General features: G+C 38.4%; 1 long non-coding RNA gene across 1 annotated transcript; it reads left to right on the top strand.

Annotated features, from left to right (window-relative positions):
- The first annotated feature begins 296 nt into the window (after positions 1-296).
- On the top strand, positions 297-17,751 carry LOC124595555. The gene is made up of 4 exons (XR_006978223.1): positions 297-347; positions 2,131-2,338; positions 2,458-2,521; positions 17,169-17,751. It is a non-coding gene; the product is annotated as an uncharacterized LOC124595555 (long non-coding RNA).
- Positions 17,752-17,988: the final 237 nt, after the last annotated feature.

Consider the following 17,988-nt stretch of genomic DNA (forward strand, 5'->3'; position numbering starts at 1 on the left):
GGACCAAGAACACTGCCCTGTGGGACACCTATTTCCAATTTCTTTGCATCTGAGACCCACTTGATTTTCTGATTTTTATGTTCTGTGATGATTTCTACCACCTGAGTTCTATCTTGAAAGTAAGATTCAAACCACAGCTTCACAACTCCCCTTACACCTATTGCCTCCATCTTGTTTAACAGAATTTTGTGATTTACTGCATCAAAAGCTTTAGATAAATCTAAGTTAATTCCCACTACACATTTTTTAGTGTCGAGACTCCTAACAATCTCTTTGGTATAGGCATGGATAGCTGATTCTGTGCTGTGGCCCGAGCGAAAGCCATGTTGATTGCAGTTTAGAAGTTTGTGAGCATCTAAGTAATTTATGAGCCTGGTTTTCATTAATTTCTGTAGAATTTTTGAAAATGATTGGAGAAGGGATATTGGTCTATAATTTTCTACCTTGTATGGATCTCCATTTTCAAACAGAGCTCTAACCTTAGAGATGTTAAACCTCTCAGGAAACACACCTTCGCTGAAAGACAAATTGGCAATATGTACCAGGGGCTATATAATTTGTTGGGCAACTTTTTTTATTGTTGACACAGGCACTTCATCCACACCTGCAGACATTTTTGATTTTAGACTCTTTATCACCTTTAATATTTCATTATCATTTGTGGGAGTTAAAAACATACTACTGTCTACTTTTGGGGCTGTTAATTTCTCATGTTTGGTAAAGTTTTTACTTAATGACACTGGTTCACTTAAAAAGTTATTGTTAATGTAATTTGACAGAGTTTCATCTTTTAATTCAATATTTTCACTATTTTTGAGTACTATTTCCTGATCCTTGAGGCCCTTACCTGTTTCCCTTTTCACAATTTCCCAAATAGTTTTTGATTTATTGCCTGATTTTCTTATTAATTTATCATTACTTTGTAATTTTGCTTTTGTAATACCTTTCTATATATATATATATATTTTTGTAATTTGTTACATCTTCTTTAAACTTGGGGTCAGTCTATAGTTAAGCATTTTCATGGTCCTGGAGGAATTTCTAATACCTGTTGTGATCAAGGAGTTAGCATGTGTACGCCCATATGTGTTTGTTTTGACAAGTGTCTTAGGAAAACACATTTCAAAATTCAACATAAACAGGGAAGAAAAAACATTATATGCAGTGTTTGCGCTAGTTTGTAACAGTACTTCTGCCCATGATTGGTTAGTCAGTGTATTTACGAAGTGACTGCAACTATTTGTGGAGAAGGTTCTTTTGTACATTTGGTATGAACTACTTTTGGTCACAGGGGCTATGGGAAATTTAAGGATGAGTGCATTGTGATCAGATATTCCTAGGTCAGCATTTATTACATCTATATCTATGGCATCTATATTTGTGAAGATATTATCTAGGAGACTTTTTGAAGAGTTTGTTATTCTTGTAGGGTTACTTATATGTGGATACAAATTGAAGCTCTGTAAAACATTCAGGAACTGATCTTTGGATGCACCTTCAGTCAATAAGTTGACATTAAAATCTCCACTTATAATTATTGTTGATTTTTTATGATGTAATATTTTGAGCAATGCCTCTAACTTATTTCTAAAAATTTCAGGATCACCACATGGTGATCTGTACACTGACATTATTATTAATTTACTCTTTTGCATATTCAACTGTATTGCTGCAGCCTCAAAATATTTTTCTTCACTCAAGGATTCTGCTACAGTCATATTTTTAACCTTTACTCCAGGTTTTACATAAATGCAAACACCACCATGTCTTGTTTCCTTCCTGCAATAATGACTTACTAATTTGTATGGGGAAATGCAAATATTTTCTAGTTCATAACTCATGCACCAATGTTTTTGAATGCAAATACAATCTATACTAGCTTCACTGGCTGCAATCTCAAGTTCTAATATTTCATTTTTAATGCATTGTATGTTAAGGCCCATTATTTTTAAATTATTGAAATTAGATTGAGAGGAGTTTGTACTTATGTTTCCCAATGTTACCGGCTGTTCCTTGCTGAGGCTGGGTACCAAAAATCCTTAAGTATTACATGCTTCCTGCTCCTTGTATTTCTTACCCCTGGACGTGCCACCATACTTGTTGTATCTGTAGCTGTTGCTGCTGTTTCAGTGGATGCTGGAGGTGTTTCTGAATATGGGGGCGACTGAACAGGAAGTGTAAACAGCTATTTATTTACTCGTAATAAATGGAAATAAAACGATACAATTACGTTACCTTTAGAGATTTGACATAATAGTCAATACATGCGTCGTGTTTGGCTGAAATTTTTCGTATAGCTGACGCAAAACACAAGGAAAGGAGCACATCTCAATGCAAGGTAATTAGAAAGATGTCAAGAATATTTCCTTTTGAACAGTCTGTAAGCCTATATCATTACATTACAGTTTGCCTTATCCAAAATGCCGTCGGTATGTAAACAGTTTATGTCTGTTTTAGGGGGTTTACAGATTAATGATGTGCTTTTAACCAGTTTCGACCAACTTCAGCTTTTCTTCAGATAGTAAGTTATACTCGTTATGAAAGTGCTCCTATAAGTAGAACATGCATTTGTCGTTGTTTTTATTCATTTGAGTGTTCTTACAAAAAGTGCAGTCTGCTTTAAACGTGTGTATATGCAAACTAATGCTCTTCTCGAAATACGATTCTACATTGTATGTGTTAAACTCAACTAGTACGCACATATTTGCTCAACAGCAGAAATTCTTTAAGCCACCTCGTACAGCCTACAATGACATTTTGTTTCAGAAAATCGTGTTAGTACTACACACAAACTTCGCGCAGCACCATCTTACGTCAGGTTTTAGCAAAAGCTACATCTTTGCCAATCTAGTAATGTGTGTCAGTGGTTTAAGAACCTTTAACTACTCTCTGCGATGTATTTTGTTTCAATAGATGAATGATTGTTTCATGCATGGAGGTTAAAAAAAAGGGATATGGCACTAGAGGCTTTACGCCATTTCAAAGCCAGAGTGGGCGGACCTGCCGCCAATTTAAGTAGCCGTAAAACATTAGCAGACTATTGTTTACCATTGCTTCTTGCACATTATTTCCGTCGTGTACATGCAACAACTGTTTTAAATATTTAAGTGACAGTGGTTACGTGAATTACATACCCACATCAAAAAAAGTTTTGCGTCACCCAGTTCCAAGAGTTCCAGAACCTGTACATAAAATTGGAATAGAGAGCAACATGAACATCATTTCCATCCTTTTTATTACTCATGAAAACCATCCTTTTTATTACTCATGAAAACCACACATTGCACTTTGTACCACCATACAACGAGACCTTCAGAGGCGGTGGTCCAGATTGCTGTACATACCGGAACCTCTAATACCCAGTAGGATGGCCTCTTGCATTGATACATGCCTGTATTTGTCGTGGCATACTATCCACAAGTTCATCAAGGCACTGTTGGTCCAGATTGTCCCACTGCACAACAGCGATTTGGCATAGATCCCTGAGAGTGGTTGGTGGATGACGTCTTCCATAAACAGTGCTTTTCAATCTATCTCAGACATGTTCGATAGGGCTCATGTCCGGAGAACATGCTGGCCATTCTAGTTCAGCGATGTTGTTATCCTGAAGTAAGTCATTCACAAGATGTGCACGATGGGGGCGCGAACTGTCGTCCGTGAAGACGAATGCCTTGACAATATGCTGCCGATACGGTTGCACTATCAGTCGGAGGATGGCATTCACGTATGACCATCAGTGGTGGACGCCGGCTCCACATAATGCCACCCCAAAACAGCAGGGAATGTCCACCTTACTGCACTCACTGGACAGTGTGTCCAAAATGTTCATCCTGACAGGGTTACCTCCAAACATGTCTCCGACAATTGTCTGGTTGATGGCATATGCGACATTCATCGGTGAAGAGGACGTGATGCCGATCCTGAGCGGTCCATTTGGCATGCTGTTGGGCCCATCTGTACCATGCTGCATGGTGTCGTGGTTGCAAAGATGGACTTCGCCATGGACATTGGGAGTGAAGTTGCACATCATGCAGCCTATTGTGCACAGTATGAGTCGGAACACGACGTCCTGTGGCTGCACAAAAATCATTATTCAACATAGTGGCGTTGCTATCAGGGTTTCTCTGAGCCATAATCCATAGGTAGCGGTCATCCACTGCGGTAGTAGCCCTTGGGTGGCCTGAGCGAGTCATGTCATCTCCATACAACATCGCTTTGGTTCACTCCGAGATGCCTGGACGCTTCCCTTGTTGAGAGCCCTTACTGGCACAAAGTAACAATGTGGATGCGATCAAACCGCGGTATTGACCGTCTAGGCATTGTTGAACTACAGACAACACGAGACATGTATCTCCTTCCTGGTGGAATGACTAGAACTGATCGGCTGTCGGACCCCCTCTGTCTAATAGGTGCTGCTCATGCATGGTTGTTTACATCTTTGGGTGTGTTTTGTAAAATCTCCGAACAGTCAAAGGAACTGTGTCTGTAATAGAATATCCACAGTCGGCGTCTATCTTCAGGAGTTCTGGGAACCGGGGTGATGTAAAACTTCTTTTGATGAGTGTAGCATCAGGAAGGCAATTTCGAAAGTTTTTCTATATTTGAATGTGTATTCGCTCTAGTAATCTGACACATTTGGTCTCATCAGTGTACCTTTTTTTGTATAGTTCTAAAAACAAAGAAGAGAAGGAAGTGATGTGATAAACATGCTTTCGTGATCCACTTAATTCCACTTTTACTCAATTTGTGTCTATAGCAAATGAAGTTGGAACTCGAGTCTTGGTCGGGCATACAGTTTTAATCTGCCAGGAAGTTTCATATCAGCACACACTCCACTGCAGAGTGAAAATCTCATGCTGGACACATTTTTAATGTTCATATTTGCGAGAAACTTACCTATGTGTGCTTTATTAGTCTACAAATGAATGCAATGAAGAAAGAAGCAAGGGATGCTATCATATTTTGTGCATGTCAACAAGTGAAAGATGATTGAAATCTCAAAGAAACAGAACAACATACCTCCATATAGAATGGAGTTCGTGTTTCATTAGATTGCTAGTGCATTTGTCTCACTGCAGTTCACACATCTTCTCACTTTGAAATCTTACGTATGACGTGTCATTCAGTGTGTGCCCAATAATGGCAGTTTACAGGGTAAAAAAAAATATTTAATTTTTTAAACATGTCGGAGAGAAGTCCCTGAAGGTGATGCAGGAGCAGGGCCTGAAATTGTTTTTAGGGTTTTTGCATGTCACCGTCAGGGTTCTCAAAGACCTCAAAGATGGCGGCAAGACAGAGACTGGTGGTGCTGCAGATTAATCTGCAGCACAGTAAAGGGGCCTCTGCTGACCTGAGTCGCTGCCTGGGGAGGCAGGAAATGGACGTGGCCGTGATACAAGAATCCTACTTATATAAAGACGGTGTATCAGCTGTCAGGGGCACTGGAGATAAACTGATTTATGCTAGAAATCTAAAAAACTCGAGAACATGTATCTATGTAAGAAATGGAATTTCTTTCATGCCAGTGATGGATTTCTGCTCTAGGGACTTAGTGACCATTAAATTGCAGCAATGTGAGGAAGGTATCACAAGGGAAATTGTTTTGGCCTCAGCATACCTCCCTTACAAAGACAGCTCTCCTCCTTCTTTTGAGGTGAGGAGACTGGTAGAGGCTTCCCATCAGCAAGGTGACCAACTGCTGGTGGGATGCGACGCCAATGCCCACAACCTAGTATGGGCAGCAAGGACACCAACAGAAGAGGTGAGTACCTTCTTGAATTCCTTTAGCTAAAAACTTAGAGGTCCTGAATAGGGACAATGAACCTACATTCAGGAATAGCAGAAGGAAAGAAGTAATTGACATAACCTTTAGTTCCATGATGATGGGCAGCTATGTCAAACAATGGTATATGGTATTGGAGCCATCCTCATTGGACCACATGTACATTAAATTCAAGCTTGAAATGGGAATCAGGCAGACCATGACCTATAGGAATCCCAGGAAGACACACTGGGAGACATATAGGAGGGACCTTGAGTTTAGCTTATTGGAAATTAAAACCTCAGTAAGGAATCCAGTAGAATTTGAGGAAGTAGCAGAGGCTGTTACCTCTGCCATAATGACCTCATACCAGTACAACTGCACAATCACCAAGAAGTGCACAAATAGGAGTGTGCCTTGGTGGAACTTAGAAATGCAAAGAAAACAGGTATGGAGACTGTCTGATATTGCAAGATGTATAGGACAATGGGCTAAATATCATGAGGCCCTTCTCCACTACAATCTTGCAATCAGACAAGCAAAGAAGGCATCCTGGAAGGCATTCTGTGAGGAAGTGGAGAGCACAGCTGCACAAGCCAGACTTCACAGGATTCTCACTAGAGTACCAATCAATCAAGGAGGTATGTTGAGGAAGGAGGATGGGGAATATACAAAGACAGCACATGAGATGCTGGAACTGCTCCTCAAAACTCACTTTCCTCAATATGCTCTGCCGGACAACACAGTCCAGAACGTGATCCCAGAGAGTCAATGGTTCTCAGGCACTCGAAGAGAGGACTGGGAACCAGCCAAGGAGTGTGTGAACTTTAATAAAAATCCAATGAGCAGTGGGAACATTTCAACCGTTCAAGTCACCTGGCCCAGGTGGAATTTTTTCAGCTCTCCTGCAACAGGCAGGAGAGAAGCTCATAAGAGTTCTATGGAGGCTATTCAGGGTTAGCCTAGCAGTAGGAGTCATTCCCAATGCTTGAAGGGCAGTGAAGGTTGTCTTCATTCCAAAGCCAGGGAGAATTGTTCACACCAAGGCTAATCAGTCTGTCCTCCTTCATTCTCAAAACATTGGAAAAACTGGTTAATGTGTATGTTAGGAGAGGAGGCTAAGCAGGCCCCCTCTACATTCAAACCAACACGCATATCAACCAGGCAAATCATGCAAGTCAGCTCTCCACCAACTCATTGGGAAGGTGGAGAAAGCACTTCACTTCCAAGAAATAGCCCTCTACATCTTCCTGGATATTGAAGGGGCCTTCAGTAACACGATCTTCGATTCCATGGAAAGGGCAGCAGAAGTGCATGGCCTGGGGACCACTATATGCAGGTGGACCAGGGCCATGTTTAGTGGAAGGAATGTAGAGGCTACCATGATGAATGAAAAGATGCTGATTAACACCACTAGAGGCTGCCCACAAGGACGAGTTTTGTCCCCTCTATTGGGGAATCTAGTGGTGAACAAACCCATTGAGGAATTAAATTCCATAGAGTGCTTCTGCCAAGGATATGCAGATGGCTTGTCATAGTAATACTTCGAAAATTTACTGACACAGATAGAAATATGGCACAATGAAATTTGGACATTGTCCAAAATTAGTGCATCAAACAGGATCTGAGGGTTAATCCTAAGAAGACTGTTGTGGTGCTGTTTACAAAGAGATATATTCAACACACAAGTTGGAATCTAAAGCTCTTCAATGAAACTATACCTGTGAAAGGGATAGTGAAATATCTAGGGGTAACCTTAGATGAGAAGCTAACATGGACCCCTCACATTAAGAGTATCTGCTCCAAGGCAAAAAGTACTCTAGTGAGTACTAGAAGGGCTTATGGCAAAAACTGGGGCCTAACCCACAGGGGTATGCACTGGATATACACCACAGTGGTCAGACCTAGGATTTCCTACAGGCTGTAGTGTGGTGGAAGAAGGTAGAACAGCAGATTACAGTTAAGGAGCTTGCTAAGGTGCAGAGATTGGCCTGCTTAGCAATAACAGGTGGAATTAGCAGCACACCAGCCGCTAGAATTGAAGCCGTGCTGGGCATGCCTCCACTACACCTTTGGGTCAAGATGGAGGCAGCAGATGGGGTACACAGACTTAAAACTGGCAAAAACTGGGTCTCATTCGGATATCCAGAATCACACACTAACATAGTGAATGAGGTAAATATAGGAATGGCTGGGGAAATGACTGCCGACTATATAACAAGTCCCAACTACTTCGACATGCCTAACAATATAATAATTACAATTGGAAGCAGGGAGCAGGGGGAAAAAAAAAGTTTGACACTGTTCGGAGGACATTGTTTGGTTCATGGATCGAAAGTAGACCAAGGCATTGTGGCAGGTGTGTACGGGGTTCAGCCAAGACTGGAGGGCATCATCTCTCTAGGAAAACTGGCCTCTGTATTCCAAGCTGAAATTATTGCAGTGAGGGCATGTGTGGAGGAGAATATGCATAGGTGCTGCAATGATCATAGCATCTACATCTATTGAGACAGCCAGGCAGCCCTGAAATCATTGGCAGCTCCTGCAACAAGATCTAAGATTCTTGCAGAATACCACAGGGCTCTGGTGGAGCTAAGGGGGAAGCAATAGGGTAAACCTAGTGTGGGTCCCTGGCCACTCGGGGATCTATGACAATGAACAAGCTGACAGATTGGCTAAGATGGGGGCAACAATTCCATTTATTTGACCAGAACCTGTCCTGACAATCACCAAGGCTACGATCAAATTAGAACTACGGAACTGGCTTAGGAAAGAGCACATAAGATATTAGACCAAGGTTCATAAACAAAAACATGGTAAGACAATGATGCCCAAGCCATGTTTTAAAAGAATCTTTGTAATCCTGTGATTGAATAGGAAAGAGATCAAACTCATGACTGGACTGATGACCGGTCACGGGAGTTTAAAAAAACACCCACACACAATGGGTATGATGGAAAAGCATCCTACATGTAGGATCTGTGATGAGGATGAAGAAACTGCATCACATCTAATCTTCGAATGCATGGCATTGGAGAGTAAAAGATACTGAATCTTCAGGACAACTAGACCTTAAGAAATTGTGTCTAACAAAAAACTGGTGGAGGGGCTTCTTGCACTATTTAAAGGCACTGGTTGGCTTTACTAGATATACAGAGAGAGATACCGCACAATAAACTTAGTTTCAATGCAGGCAGTGGTGGGTTAGACCTAAGCTATTTTAGCTTCCCTTTTAAAATCAAATAAAAAAATATCAAATCAAACATGTTCCAGCATAGTGCGATGCTATAAAAGTGATTATGGGAATGATCTCAAACACTTAGAACCCGTAAATTGAATATTTTGCTTTAACATGTATGTACGTCATTTTTAGTAATTGTAGTCTGACCTACATGACATTTAGGCCTACCTTTCCATTAGTAGCCTATTTGCTTCTTTTCCAGAATGTTTATTGCCAGTAACTCTGTCAGTTTTTCAGGAATAACCAGACATAGCACAACTGGAATATACGTCTACTTTGATCATCTGATTGATTTTACTTTTGAATTTCATTTTGAGGTTTTCGATGTATACAAACTTATACTATGCTTTTGGATATACCAGTAATTAGTTAGTTATTTAGTTTTATATTCCATGTGTCATTTACAGGATAAATTGTAATTCTGTGTAACGACTCATCATGTACTTACATTAGTCAGTAATTCCTACCTATCACCATTCACACATAACAGTGGCAGTGACACAAATCTTCTGTGGAATACAAAGAGAAACTTTTTCAGTTTTGTTTCAAATTTTACTTTGCTGCCTGTAAGGTGTTTTATTTCAATTGCTAAGTGATCAAAACTTTTGATTGCAGTGTTGTGGACACCTGTAATGAATGTCATTTTTTCTGTTGGTCTTGTAATTATGTACATCATTGTTCCTGTTGAAATATATAGGATTATTTACAATAAAGTTCAAGAGGGAATAACTATACTGTGAAACGGATAGACTGCTACTCACATGCCGAGCAGTAGGCAGGTACGACGAAAACAGTGTTCACATTTCAGCCAAGGCCTTCTCCAGAAAGGAAGCAAAGCACACATACGCATTCACACAATCATATACACATAGCTCACACAGAAATGACCGCTGTCTCTGTCTGTTCTATCCAGGATCTTTTTTAGAGGAGGAGGAAATGTGAACAATGAATAATTATCGGTGGTAGGAATTTAGGGCATGAGATGCTGCCCCAACAATCAGCACTGTTATAACCGTGTGTTGTGCAGAGACGGGACTGTTGATACAGTGTGGCTCTTATATTGGAGCGTTTGCAATTTCGAAGGGAATGAAAAACACGGGGAAGTAGAGAAATAGCAGACACAGATTCAAGTAAGGCAAATCTAAAGTCAAACAACAGAAAAAAACCAAGTAAAGAGTGCAGGTATAATTCATGTATACAAAAGGAAATACTGCTTGAACACCTCCACATACGAATGAATTGTGATTCCTTTAAACTTTGAATTATGATCTGATCGATTAGCACACCTGCAAACAAGGCGAGCTGGCATTATTGATAAAACAACGACGTCTTCAAACATTCAAATTGCCCAACACGGCCGAAACTGGGCACAAGAAACTCGGAGTGATGTCGGAGAGACATGTCACTATGGTGAACCTAATGTTTTGGGCTACTTAAGATGGCGGACTTAGGCTTCAAGTTTGTGATGTAATGACAACTCCCTTCTTTTTTTTTATCTCCATTGTTTTACGTGTTCTTCACGGCAGTGAACACACTTCTGTTTTGCATTTAGTTATGACTTAGATGCCTCCATTACAGGTATGGTAACCATTTTGTAATATTTAACTTTTATGTAAATATTGTAAAGTATATTTAAATCAAGTCAGTCAGGTGTTCTAATAATTTAATTAACCTTAATCACCACTATTTTAAATGATTATCTATGTTTCACATTACAGATTTAGATTGTCTGCGGGACAGTCACCATATGCCGATAAGAAAGAGATGCACTTGGCCAGCAGAAACTGTCAAAGCTGTTAGCTCAAATTTCACGACCGAAATATCTAAGAACCTTGGCTTCTCGAATGTTTAGTTTGGAAATTTCAAAGTCCAATGCTTCAAATTATTCTGTCATTATTTTAGTTTCAAATGACACAGTCACGGCATCTCTTTGTTAAATAGGCAATGACACAACAGCTAATATTTTCTCAATAAGATTACAGATTTTCCAGACAGCCCCACGCACTTGCGCTGTTGAGTAAGATGCTTCTTTATATCTGATCCTCCCATTTGGGCTAAATTTTATTGCCATCATTAAATCCAATATCCAACCACTAAACCTTTCATGGGACTATCTGGTAAAAGTCAGCGTCTCTTTTCATAGCATCCCTTCTTAGTAAGTGAACAGATATGAACTGACGAAATACACAAGGGAGGAAGATACAGATATAAACTAACGATTCCATGATAGGACTCGTTTTGAATGTTTGCTATATAAATCCTTTTTCTATTTCATGAAAAATATGTCATCAGAATTTCTAACTCACTTCTGATGATTCAGAGTACAAAAGAAAAATCTAAAGAACGAAGCAGAAAGGTTGGGTTGTTTGTGAGAAGAGATCAAACAGCGAGGTCATCGGTCTCATCAGATTAGGGAAGGACGGGGAAGGAAGTCGGCCATGCCCTTTCAAAGGAACCATCCTGGCATTTGCCTGCAGCGATTTAGGGAAATCACGGAAAACCTAAATCAGGATGACTGGACGTGAGATTGAAGCGTCGTCCTCCCAAATGCGAGTCCAGTGTGCTAACCAATGCCCCACCTCTCTCGGTGACAGCAGAAAGATGAAAAAGTAATAGCTTCACCTGTCCCATGAAATCTGCCGACTTCACTTCCGCAGTTATGGTAAGACAGCAAACTTTTACGTAAGAAATTATCTTCCATGGATGCACGTAATTTATCATTTATACCAAGTTTATGTCCAGAAGTTAATTATTGTGTTATAAAATAGAACTTCGATTATATTCAGTTTAAATGTTGTATTGTGAATTTCAAAATGGCTACTTCTTGGCAGTAGTGACATGTAATGGTGAAGAAGCCAGACTCAGTTGTTAGACGTAAATGCCTTTATTGACGAAGATGCTTAAGATGAAAGATATTTCAAATACTTGTAGATATTTTTCTAGATCCATAGCTTCAAAATTTTCTCTGTCGAATTTTATTTCGATTCCTATGTATGATGGAAGATAGCCAAATTTAACACAATAGCTCTGGAAGACAATGCCAATTTGCCGATAGGCGAAATTGAGTCAGATAATTCGGCTGAACAAATTCTCCCTGCAGAATCTGAACCAATGCCAAGTCCTGAAGTTCAAGAAATAGAAATTTTGAAAAGCAACCTCGTGCACGCACAAATCCATGTCGAAATTGAGCAGCATGGAGAGAATGTCATGCTGGATACGTTTCCTTGCACACATAAGTGCACAAATTACACTGCCCCCACCAGCCTCTATAATGGCACACTTGCAACATATGTTTGAGAAATTACAATCAGATAACAACAATTCCACTGTTCAGTTTGACAAACAGCAGAATGAGTTAAAATCTTTGAAAGCCAGTTTAAATGCTAGTCATGACAAACAGGACAGTGACATAAAAACTCTGCATACCAATTTAGATATGAAATTCAGTCAATTAAAATCTGAACTGAAAACCGAACTAACTACCCTTATTGATAAAAATTTAGATGAAAGAATAAAAGATCTTGCCACAAAGCAACAATTAGATGATATCCATACACAATTGCAGACGCACTCGGACGACATACATTTGATAAATGCAAATTCTGATAATCTGTCTTTGCAGTGTACCACCGTGTATAAAGAAATTACAGAATTACAAAATATATGCAAGGACTTGCTAGTAAAAGTACACAAACTTAGTGAAAATCAGTATAAGCTAGGAAATACTGCGAAATATGTGGAAACCTGTATGGAAAATGTTGCCAGCGAGCAGTAGGCCATAGTCACCTAAAACAAAAGATTAGTGCACATTGTCTGACTACAACGGATAGCTACACTGCTCGGTGCAAAAGAAAAGACGCCAAACTACCAGAAAAGATGACCCAAGATCTGAATAAAATAGTCACAGAAAACATCACTGAAATCATAGGATAGCCTGATAGTATCAGTGAAAAATTGCAAAAGGAATTGTCTCAGGACAGTGATGTATTACAAAATGATTTTCCCAAATGGCATGATGAAATATACATGCGGTTTAACACAATACACAACAAACTGTGAGCAGCTAGGGAATATTGCCTGATGGATCACATAAAGTTCGCCAAACATTTGGCAATAGTCCAGCAGTGACGAAGCGGACACAAATGAAGTTTCTCCACAAAATGAACAAACCCTGCACTTTCTACGATATTGCTGGAGAAAATTGTAATAAAAACACAAGCATTCCAAAGCTACTATTCTGAAAAACCAACCCCACATCCTCTAGTTTTTATTAAATCTTTCCGCAGTGTATATGCATCGACAAACGAGAACCAACCACGTTAAGCCCTTGAATGTTGGCCACAGCACGGTCTGAGCACGCAGAGCGAATAAAAAGAAACCTACTTACATACAATAATGGCACTGACAGATGGGACGAACTAACACAGGAGTCACACATGTGTCAACATGAGGTACAAATAGCAGTACAGGCTAAAATAAAAGGAACTGTAGGCAAAATACCAACTAATATAGTTCTCGACAAAGGCGCAATGACAAAGTGTATCTCACAAAGGGAGGCCACAAAAATTCCTATACTCCCAGTATGAGGTTGCAAAGTCTTTGGCAGTTGGCACTATTGGTGCAAAAGCTGTATTAGTGAAATGGAGGACACAGGTCGACATAATAACAGGAGATGGAGCTATATTGTGCACGTTCCTGGTAATAATTGGTCTCAGACAGGGATGACTCCTCGGCATTGAATTTTTTTGAGAAAAGAAAGCACTGATTGACTTTTCCAAAGGAAAATTCTTTTTGTTGCATGAGGTAAACAAATAAAAGTTGGATTTATTGCTCATGCCTGAAAGATACAGAAGTTTTTTCTGGGTTAAAGGTACAGTTTCTCAAACACTAAAGCACACCATGTGAATTTACTACAACTCGAAATGAGAGTAGTGTAAACAATAGAGAACAGATTAATAGTAAGATCACAGAATCCACATATTTAAGTGAAACACAACAACAAGATTTGATGAAAAACCAGGCATAATTAATATGTGTGTCTATAAAATGAATGTCAAGTCACTTGAAACATTCTGTGGACCAACCATGAGACCCTTGATCATGAAATTAAGAAAATGATTATGTGGAAGGTTATAGACCCACATTTATCTTAATACTGTGGCCCTCCGCTAGCAGGAAATGAACAGATAAGACTCATTTTAGATGCAAGAACCTTTAATAAAATTATTGTACCAGTTTGTTCTCAATTGGAGAACTTAGGTCAACAATTACAAAAATTCTATGGTGTAAAATACCTCACTATCCTAGATCTCAGGAGTTGTTATTGGAAGGTAAAACTTCATAAAGAGTCAAAAAAATACTGAGATTTTTCACACCAGAAGTAGTTACCAGTTTTGTGTACTATCTTTTCGATTAAATGTAAGAGCAAAAATTTTCACTGCAGAACTTGAGACAGTGTTGATTCTGATCTTTTAGATAAAGTAATTAGGTATCTTGCTACTGAAATATGGTCAGAACATGTTGAACTACTTGACAGAATTTTACATAGATTTTTCAAAACCGATGTTACATCTAACTTCCAAAAAATATAAATTTGGTTGAGAAGAATTAAAATTTTTAGGGCATATTATTTCGCAGTAGGCATCAAAACTGATCCCAGTAAGTTAGATGCTACAAGAAATGTTTCCCATTCTACAATGAAACGGCAATTAAAAGCATTTTTTGGATTAACTTCATTTCATCATCATTTCTTTCCTAAACAACTACTAAACAGTCTGTCAGTTTTGAAACTCTTGAGAAAGAATGCCATCTGGTGTTGGGCAGATGCCTGTAAAAAATAGGTATTTTGAGGGTGTAAAGCATGCCTTAGTAAATTAAAATATGTCATCCAAATATGAATTTAGATTTTTGTCTGGCTGCTGATGCTTCATTACATGGTCTTGAGCTTGTCTGTTCTAATCAAACACAACAGACTCCAAACATGAGATTAACATAATAAGTTTTGCTAGCAGAACACTTCCAGGGTGTGAATGTTTATATTCAACCACTGAATTAGAAGCATTGACTGTCCTATGGGCTTTCAAAAAATTCAACCAATACATCTGTGATATGCATATATGTGTGTACTGTGACCATCAAGCTTTTATACTGACATGAAAATTGCTACATGCGAGAATTGCTGGGAGGACTGCTGGACTGCTACCCTTAAAGAATATTCATTTGAAATTGTATATGTACCAGGACATAGGTCCATGCAGGATAGTAAAGATACTACACCCTGGAAGTTATCTTTTAGCATTACCTCAGTTGTTAAAGATAAAAGGACTTTACTGTCACAAAGATATCTATGAACATAGATATGCAGATAATAATATGAGAAATGAAATATAAAGTATACTAGTGTATGAGTAATGTCACACTATCAGAAATCAACTGATGCAAATTTTACTATAAAATGCCAATGTAATCATGACAATATGATTTCTTCCTTTAATGTTTGGCTAAGGCATGCCGATTTCTGTATGTGATTTTGCTGAGTGATGTTATTTATAAGAATATTTAACACACAAAACATATCATGAATTTACTTGTGTGTCTATAAGATCTATAATGCTAAAATGTTGTTCTATGATGTAAATTAGTTTAGTAGCTTAAAGAAAAGGCAATACCTTTCCCCTAAGACCAAACTGGAACTGTGATTTCCAATTATTTGAAGAGGTTTTCTGAGTAAAGTGAAACTATGATTTTATGTATATATTTGTGCATAAGTGGCAGTACTCACATGAATTAGATCACTTCAAAAACTTCTAGTAAGTATAACTTGATGAAATGACTTGCACATAAACTAGAATGTTTCATTTGGAGGAATATTTTGCATGCATGTGTGTGGGGGAAACTGTGTAATTTTTTATGTATGAACATAACTTTAACTCAGCCCAATATGAGGTGATGTTTCGTCCATTAGTTAAATCTGAATAGCTATTAATGACTTAGTGAGAACATTTTTACAAATTCTAAAATGAAGATAGTGCATTTGATCCAGGCACATATCCATTAAATAAACAAGCATAAAGTTTGTCATTTTATTGTTAAATACTGGAATGCACAAATGACCTATAGCCTTATAGAAAAAAATGATGAGCTATGCTCAAAAAGTCCCACTCTCTATGTGTAAAGCTGACATGTAGGTGAAATGTATAAACAATATTTAAAAACCAATGTATATAAATATAAAATTATGAAAGTAATAAGATAAGTAAAAACTGTAAACTTAAACTGGTGGGTTCCACAGGGAAATAATTCAGATCATATAGAGCAAAAAATACAGTGTGTACAGTTTTACACCTGAAGTCGGACTTTTTGTATGGGAAACACGATATGTCAAGTATAGATGTTTGAAAGAAATGTGAACATGAACATTAAACAAACAGTTATGTAGTGAATCAAACATGAACACAAACTAAGTGTTGTCCTGGGCAATGTTCTTCAAACTACAGTGCCAATGCAGCCACAGTAGAAAGACACTGAATTTCACTTACCAAAGCACGAACAAGCGATCCACACTGTGGGCCAGTGCCCCAATGTGATTCAAGGATGTGAGATAATCCAAAAGGTTAAAACATTCACACATACACATTAACACAGATAAATGATTGCACCCACAAAACAGCAGCATTCGCAGGAGATGCGAACAAGTACCGTAATCTCAAAGGCAGCAGGCTAACTGGCTGCCACAAGCAACAACAATTCCCACAAAAATGCTCTTCAATTGCTTCATGAGCACATGTGGTGGTATTTCAAATAATACTCAAAGTAATGATCACAGACACAATAAATGAACACAATTCCCAGGACACTAGAAGTGCAAATGGTAAACTTCATACTCCCCAGCATTAAGAGCTGTGTAGTGCTAGGATAATTTAAAAATGTTGTAAGTGACCATATGTACTGTGTTCTATGTATATCACTAATAGAAAAGAACGACAATAGAGAAAATCTAGTCTTAGCAGAAACAATATTGACCACATCCCATCTTAAAGACAAATAAGTGGACCCACAAAAAATTTACAGTAACATTGTGTATATATTCTTTGTTACAGAAAATCTTTAATTACTTATACATGTATATATTTTAGATGTAAATATTAGTTGTGTGCTTATTTCAAGGGCATGCCAAACCCCTGATACTGCTGTATAATGTGTTACTCTACACGGTTTGGTGAAGTTTTTCCTGCTACTATCTGCTTCTGCAACTGGAGTAATGCTGAGGTGCTCCAGATTTGGCGCCCATGGCTTGCAGCTGCTTTGCCCAGCAGGTGTAGGAGTACGACACGTATGTTGCCACAAACATATGTGAGATGCTGATGAAATAGGACAACACAGGAGAATAAGAAACTGTTAAATTTTTCAAACATCAGTTAATGTGAAAACTTAGGCTAAAAAGAGCAAAGACCTTTTTCAAAGAAAAACTACTCAGAAACATAATGTATTTATGTATATTTATGATTGTAACTTGTGATGTTTATGTTTTATTTTTATGTCACTTAAATCAAATTAATACAAAATAAGTACTATCAAGAAACATGAACTGTGAAATGCCACCATCTGGTGGGGGACAGACTAATAGACTCATGAATGAAAGAAACAAAAGACTGATGCAAATGGTTGAATGGCACTTACAGTACAATATATGTATTATCACTACCATTTGAGGGGGAATATGTAAAAGCCCCATACCGATAAATCAGTGATGAGCATTTACATAAATATATTAAAGTATATTTAAGTCAAGTCAATCAGGTGTTCTAAAAATTTAATTAACCTTAATCACCACTAAATTAAATGATTATTAACATTTCTCATTACAGCTTTAAATTGTCTGTGGGGCTGTCACCATATGCCGATAAGAAAGAGGTGCATTTGGCTAGCAGAAATTGTCAATGCTGTTAGTGCAAATTGCACAACCAAAATATCTAAGTACCTCATC

Source organism: Schistocerca americana, chromosome 2 (assembly GCF_021461395.2).
Source record: "Schistocerca americana isolate TAMUIC-IGC-003095 chromosome 2, iqSchAmer2.1, whole genome shotgun sequence".
NCBI lineage: Eukaryota > Metazoa > Arthropoda > Insecta > Orthoptera > Acrididae > Schistocerca > Schistocerca americana.